The following is a 7,889-nucleotide window of genomic DNA, read 5'->3' as shown; positions in this document are numbered from 1 at the left end:
GAATGGTATTAATGAAGACAGAAAAAATCCAGATACACTCACAGGGCTTAAGCCCTATATTGTGCTTCCAGAAATTCAACTCAGTACAATGGGCCCTGACATAGGAATGTACTGTGGGCTCAGAGTTGGGATAGGGTAGGCTTAAGGGGCACCTCTCCTCTCAAGATATTGTTCAAGAATGTAGTACCTTACTACTGGCCAGATTCCAGCAGTTCCCAGAGGAATATTATTGGCAAAAAGGACCTGGGCCCTATCATTTTTGCCACTATCATACAGTTAACAGTGTAGTCCATTATACCCCCTGCCTATGGAAAGAGAGCATGAGGGCCTCAGACAGGGCCAAAGTGGTGAAGCACTGGGCCAGTGTAAGCTGTGCCAGAATCCCTCACTTTCCTTTAGTCAGCTTTGAGGATATGAGAATTCTGTGGTTATAGCTCCTCACAGAAACTAGTCTCCTATGCAGTGACCGTCAGGCTTTGACTTTCTCATGCCTTTGGGTAGACCCTTATTCTTACCTACACTCCATCCTCCAGATGAGCCAAAATTATGCTCCCTGTGGTTCTAGGTTTTTTGCTCAGGGTGTGCTCCACGGGGACTCTATGAAGATCTGAATCAAGGAGGGGAGCTTGGAAGCTGAGATTGACTTAGGCCACAGCAAGTGGAGATCCAGCTCTCCACCTCATGCCTCATCATTTTTCCTTCCCCATTTCCAAGAATATTTACCTACAGGAACTCAGCCTTATTTTATGCCATTCAGCCTTCTCTACAGAGTACCTCAGTCTTTAGAATGAGAGATACGTGAGGAGAAGTCTCCATGTGGGCAAGCTTCTCCCACAGTGTTACCAAGGTGGACCTAGAACTTCATACATATGAGAATAGCCCATAGTGAGTCTAGGACCTGTTTAGAGGAGTCCTGGGCACAGAAACAGAGTTCCAGGCAGGGTATAGAAGCCTTTATGTGTCCTCAGGCCAGAAGTTCAAAGTCAGGATTCAGTTTCCTGATCTGTCAAATTGCTATTTATCAAGTGTTCACATCAAGGAGAGTTAGCTCTCTGTTTGAATTCAAAACTAGTTGTTTGGTAAAAATGGGAAGTAGAACTCTTGTTAACACCAACCTGAGACCTCACCACCCTAGTCTTAAAAAATCTCTGAAGAAGACCCAGAGGAACCCAGTAATTTGAAAACTAGATGCTGCCCTAGCTCACTAAGCTGTGCCAAGAAATCTGGAGAACAGCCACTTGGCCAACTGACTGGAAGAGATCTATATTTGTTCCCATTCCAAAGAAAGGTGACCCAACAGAGTGTGGAAACTATAGAACAATCTCACTGATTTCACATGCAAGCAAAATTCTACTGAAGATTATCCAAAAATGACTGAAAGAGCACATTAACAGAGAACTGCCAGAAGTACAGGCTGGATTTAGAAAGGGCTCGTGGTACTAGGGATATTGTAGCTAATGTTAGATGGATCTTAACTGAAAGTAGGGAGTACCAGAGAAATGCCTATCTGTGTTTCATTGATTATGCAAAGGCATTTGACTGTATGGATCATAACAAACTGTGGCTGACTCTGAGAAGAATGGGAATCCCAGAACACTTGATTGTTCTAATGCGAAACCGATACTTGAACCAGGAGGCAGTCGTCAGAACAGAGCTAGGAAACACTGCATGGTTCAAAATTGGGAAGGGTGTATGCCAGGGATGTGTCCTCTCTTCATACCTTTTCAACCTATATGCAGAATAGCAAGTGTTGAGGACTCTCCTTCATAGGGTCGCTATGAGTCGCCTGCGACTCGATGGCACTTAACAACAACAACAACATGCAGAATAGATCATCCAGGAGGCTGGGCTCTATGAGGAGAAGTGTGGCATCAGGATTGGTGGAAGATTCATCAGCAATCTGTGTTATGCAGATGGCACAACCTTTCTTGCTGAGACTGAAGAGGACCTAAAGTGCTTGCTGCAGAAGGTCAAGGACTGCAGCCTTCAATATGGATTGAGGCTCAATATCAAGAAGACAAAGATTTTCACCACTGGGCCAATTGGCAGCATCAGTATGGATAGTGAAAAGATTGAAATTGTTAACAGCTTTAGTTTGCTTAGGCCCACAGTCAACACTCTTGGCACCAGCAGCCAGGAAATTAAACGATGTATTGGGATGGGAAAATCTGCTGTTATGGACCTCTCCAGAGTACTGAAGAGCAATGATGTCACTCTGGAGACTATGGTGTGCCTTATACAGGCCATGGTCTTTGAAATCACTTGGTATGCATCAGAGAGCTGGACAATGACTAGGGAAGATGGAGACTTGATGCCTTTGAGCTGTGGTGCTGGAGAAGAGTATTAAATGTACCATGGACTGCTAAGAAAACAAACAAGTTAATCCTGGAGAGGGTTAAACTGGGTTGCTCCTTGGAGGCAAGGATTCTAAAGCTTCGTCTGACATACTTTGGACATGTTGTGAGGAGAGACCGGTCAAGTCAGAACCGACCCATAGCTGACCCTTCAGCAGGTTTTCAGAGGCAGTAAATTGCATGGGGGCAGATTTCCCATCCTTCTCCTATGCAGTGGCTGGTGGATTCAAACCGTGTACCTTCGGTTTGCACACAACTTCTTGCCCCTAGACCATCAATGCTCCTTAAACTTCCTAAAAAAGAAAACAAAAACCCCAAACCAAACCAACAACAACAACAAAAAACCCAGCACAACAAAACCACAAAGCAGAACTGTTCTACATGATTTCCAAGACTGTTATCTTGCGGAAATAGACTATCTTTCTCTGGAGGAGCAGCTGATGGGCTTGAAATGCTGACCTTTCAGTTAGCAGCCAAGGGCTTAACCCGTTTTTCTACAAGAGGCAAGAATTCTACCAATGAAAAATCAATGCTTCCAATTTTTTTTTAAAAATTTAAAAACTGCAAACCCATTGTCACTAAGGCAGAAACAGCTCATAGCTGATCTTCCAGCAGGTTTTTGAGAAGCTATAAATTGCACTGGAGAAGATTAACCATCTTTCTCCTGCAGAGCTGCTGCTAGGTAGATTCGAACCTCCAGAGGCGTTAGCCTTTGGACTAACAGTTCAACTCCCTATGGACTAAGCTATTCAATGCCTCCACCCTTCCAATTAAACACACACACACACACACACACACACACACACACACACAAACCAACAAAAAAACCCCAAAAACAGCAACAACAACAAAACATCGATTGTCTTTGAGTTACTTGTGACTCAGTTGCCTTTCAGTCATATAGCTATTCAAGTATATTTTGTAACAAAAAAGACCAGTAAATTGGAGGCATTTCTGATAACTGTTACATTATATAAGGATTTACAGTAGCAGGGAGAGCAATTCCCAACATTATTAGGCTGTGACATAGCCTGAAGCCCTCAGAACATTTTAAGGTGTTCAGTGTGTGGAACTCATTAAGCACTTTCCTCCTCAGGGGGAGCACTACCTGGCCTTCTCCCTTGATTCTGCAGATGGAGACATTTGGAAGAATAGCAGAGGTGAGGCACTATTCAAGGTCTCTTTAAACAAATATGAAACTTAATTCTATTGTTTCCTGAGAGGTCGACTCCTTGCAAAAGTCAAAGCAATTTTTAACTAATCCAGAAGGAACAAGAAAGGTTGCAATCATAAAAGTGGGGCCTGATGGATTTGGAAAAGTTAGAGGATTCGGACAGGGAGTAATTTGAAGGGAGAGGCTACACTGCGAAACCCTCTTTTGTTTCAGCTAAAACAAACCTCTCAAGCAGGTTCTCTTTGCTATTTCATGTTTTTTATCAGGAAAATGGGGAAGCAGCTGTGATGAAGGAAATTCCAATTTACAGCAAGTGGCAACACCCAGGATATATAGGATTTCTCCCACCATGGTTTGATTATGCAAGAACAAGGCTTTTAGTAATGAGAACTCTCAAGGTAACTATGATCCAAAATGCCATTTGAATGAAAAGAAGTGAAATTCAAAGAGCAATGAGAATGAGGGTTTAAAAAACAATGGGGTCAATGTCAGTGAATTGTCTGTGTATTAAATATTGAACTGGGGGATGTTCTGCCATGCATGTTCTCAACAACAAAGATTAAATTATTTGCTCCACAATCAACACTCTCGGCACCAGCAGTTAGGAAATCAAAAGACAAATTGTATTAGGTAAATCTGCTTGTCAGGCACCTTTCCAGAGTACTGAGAAGCAATGATGTCAGTCTAGAGACTAAGGTGCATCCAATCCAGGTCATGGTCTTCACAATTACTTGCTATGCATCAGAGAGCTGGACAATGACTAAGGATGATAGAAGAAGAATTAATTCCTTGAGTTGTAATGCTGGAGAAGGGTCTTGAACATACCATGGACTGCCAAGAAAACAATAAGTCTGTTTGGAGAGGGGAAACCAGTTTCTCCTTGGAGGCTAGGATTTTGAAGCTCTGTCTCACATACATTGAGCATGTGGCCAGGAGGGACTGATCTTTGGAGAAGGACATCATACTCGGAAGGATGAGGGGACAGCGCAAGAGAGGAAGACTTGGATAAGGTGGATTGATACAGTAGCTAGGATAATGGGGTTATGTATATCGGAGTCAATGAGATTGGCTCAGGACAGGGCAGGCTTCAGAGCTGCTATATACATAGGGTTGCTATGAGTTACAGGCGAGTGACTCAATGGCACATAACAGCAACAGCAGCATATTTTTAAAAATAGTGAAGCATTTATCCAACTGTATTTGGAAATTATTGAACAATATCATTGATATTACATGCTAGTAAAATACTGCTGAAGATCATTCAAAAACACCTGGAGCAGTACATAGATAGGGAATTGCCAGAAGTTCAGTCAGGATTTAGAAGAGGCCATGGCACCAGGGATATCATTGCTGATGTCAGATGGATCCTGGCTAAAAGTAAGGAAAACCAGAAGAATGTCTATTTGTGCTTGATTGACTATTTAAAGACGTTTGACTGTGTGGATCATGACAAGTTGTGGCTGACATTGAGCAGAATGGGAATCCCAGAGCATTTGATTGTGCTCATGAGGAACCTATACTTAGATCAGGAAGCTGTTGTGCGAATGGAACAGGGGAGTACATCATGATTTGGAATTGGGAAGGGAGTGTGTCAGGGATGTATTTTATCTCCACACCTGTTCAGTCTATATGCTGAGCAAATTATCAAAGAAGCTGGACTCTATGAAGAGGAATGTGGCATAAGGTTTGGAGGGAGATTCATCAATAACCTGTGTTATGCAGATGATACCACTTTCCTTTCTGAAGGTGAGGAGGATTTGAAGCACTTGTTGCAGAAGATCAAGGAATGCAGCCTTCAGTATGGATTGCGTCTCAGTATCAAGAAAACTAAGATTCTTACCACTGGACTAAGAGGCAGTGTCTTCGTGAATGGAGAGGAGATTGAAACTGTCAATAGCATCATCTTATTTGGATCCACAGTTAACACCCTTAGTATGAGTAGTCAGGAAATAAGAAGACACATTGTACTGGGAAAATCTGCAGTTTAGGGACCTTTCCAAATTATGGAGAAGTACACTCAGGCTATGATCTTCCATTTACTAGCTATGCATCTGAGAGCTGGAGAATGAATAAGGATGGTAGAAAAAGAATTGGAGAAGAGCACTGAACATTCCATGGACGGCCAAGAGAGCAAACAGATATGTCTTGGAGAGGGTGCAGCCAGAGTGTTCTTTGGAGGCAAGAATGATGAGGCTTTGCCTCACATACTTTGGACATATTGCGAGGAGGTGCTATTCCTTGGAGAGGGACATGATGTTGGGAAGGGTGGAGGGTCGTCAAAGGAAAGGTAGACCCCTAATCAGGTGGATTGACACAGTGACTGGTGCAATGGGCTCTTGTGTATCAGGAAGTGTGAGGATGGCACAGGACAGAACTAGGTTCAGATCTTTTGTTCATAGGGTCACTATGAGTCATACTCGACTCAATGTCACCTAACAACAACAACAAGAAAAACAAATGTAGTAAGCTAGCTTCTTGGAGTTCCTGGGTCGTGCAAATGGTTAATATGCTCAGCTACTTACTGAGAGGTTGGAGGTTTGAATCCACCCAGCAGAGCCTTGGAAGAGAAGCCTGGTATCTACTTCTGGAAAATTTCCCACTGAATACCCTGTGGGACACAGCTCTCCTCTGACACGTGTGGGCTCACATTGTCAGAATCCACTGGGTAGCTCAGTTCAAGCCAAAATTACCCCACTTAAGCCAGAAGTGACTCATGACGGCCACAAATGGCCCATAGAGTTTTTGAGGATGTAAACAGTTTTCTTTTTTTCTTTGTTTTTAAATTGTCATGGGAGTGGAGGTTACAAAGCAGATTGCTTTTCCATTTGACCATTCCTATACATTTTGTTTTATAACTAATTACAATACTCACCATGTAATTGCAGTCTTCCTGGTTCACCCCTCTAATTCTCATTCCATCAATCCTTCTATTTTACCTCTTCTGGGTTTTATCTTTGGACACAGGAGAGTTCCTCTGACCTTGTATGGTGGTTATTCTAATAAGGGGTGAGTATGTGGCTTGTTTACAAGAGTAGACTGCCACATCTTTCTCTCTAGAAGTAGCTGGTTGATTGGCATTGCAAATCCTTCTGTTAACAGCTCAACACTTACTCAGCAGCACTGTCTGACCCAGAGACTGGGCACATCTAACCATTTGGATCCATCAGTTGCTCCCCTGGAGAAGGCTGAGCGATCTCCTCCCACTGCGATTTATAGCTTCAGAGACCCAGTGGAGAATCAATGATGAGTGAGGCTGACTTCACAGTAGTTTGAGTGCTGAACTCTACTAGACATTTTCACCTTCTCTACTCTATAGTTATCAGCTATAATTTGCTTAGAAATCCTTGTCAGCTTCGAGAATCCCTCATGTCTCTTCTCCATGTGGGAGCGAAAAGACAGGCTCGACTAGAGATGACAGTGGGTTTGGGTTTGTTTTTCAATACACAGGCATTATCTGAAGAATTCAGTGATGGTTTTCAGCTATTAATCTACAAAAGGAAACATGGCAATATTGTTGTTAGGTGCTGTAGAGTTTGTTAAAACTCATAGCTACCTTATGAACAACAGATCTGAACCGTGTCCTATCCTGCGCCGTCCTCACCATCTCTGACGCACTTGAGCCCATTGCTGCAGTTACTGCGTCAGTCCATCTCATTGAGGGTCTTCCTGTCTCACTGACCCTCCACCTTTCCAAGCATGATTGATGTCCCTTTCCAAGGAATAGCCTCTTCCAGCAATCTGCCCACAATATGTAAGACAAAGCTTTGTCATCCTTGCTTCCAAGTAGCATTCTGGCTGCATTTTTTCCAAGACATCTCTGATCTTTTGGCAACCTATGGGATATTCAGTACTCTTTCCTAACACCACAGTTCAAAGGCATTAACTCTTCTGTCATCCTTTTTCATTGTCCTGCTCTCAGATGCCTAGAAAGCTACTGAAAAGGCCATGGCCTGGATTAAGCGTGTCTTAGTTTTCAAACTAATTTTACGGATCCTCAGTATTTTGGAGATTTCTCTTGACAGCAGACTTGTCAACGCGTTTCCTGATATTCTGACTTCTGGTACCAAGTGTATTGATTGTGAAATAATTTATAATTTTAATCTGGTCTTCATCTATCAAGAAGTGGGAGGATGTGCATCATCTTGATGTTGTGATACAATCCATATCGAAAGATTTAGTCTTTCTGATCTTCTGTAGCAAGGATTTCAAATCCTCCTCACTTTCAGCAAGCAAGGTTATGTCATGTGGATAATGTAGTTTGTTGATGAGTCTTCCTCTGATCCTGATGCCACATTCTTCTTTATAAAGTCCAGCTCCCTGAATGATTTGCTCAGCATACAGATTAATAAGTATGGGAAAAT

The sequence above is a fragment of the Elephantulus edwardii genome, unplaced genomic scaffold, assembly GCF_000299155.1.
Source record: "Elephantulus edwardii isolate Elephantulus edwardi_28Jun2011 unplaced genomic scaffold, EleEdw1.0 scaffold00135, whole genome shotgun sequence".
NCBI lineage: Eukaryota > Metazoa > Chordata > Mammalia > Macroscelidea > Macroscelididae > Elephantulus > Elephantulus edwardii.
The sequence above is the reverse complement of the archived record's forward strand: the minus strand, read 5'-3'. Positions refer to the sequence as shown.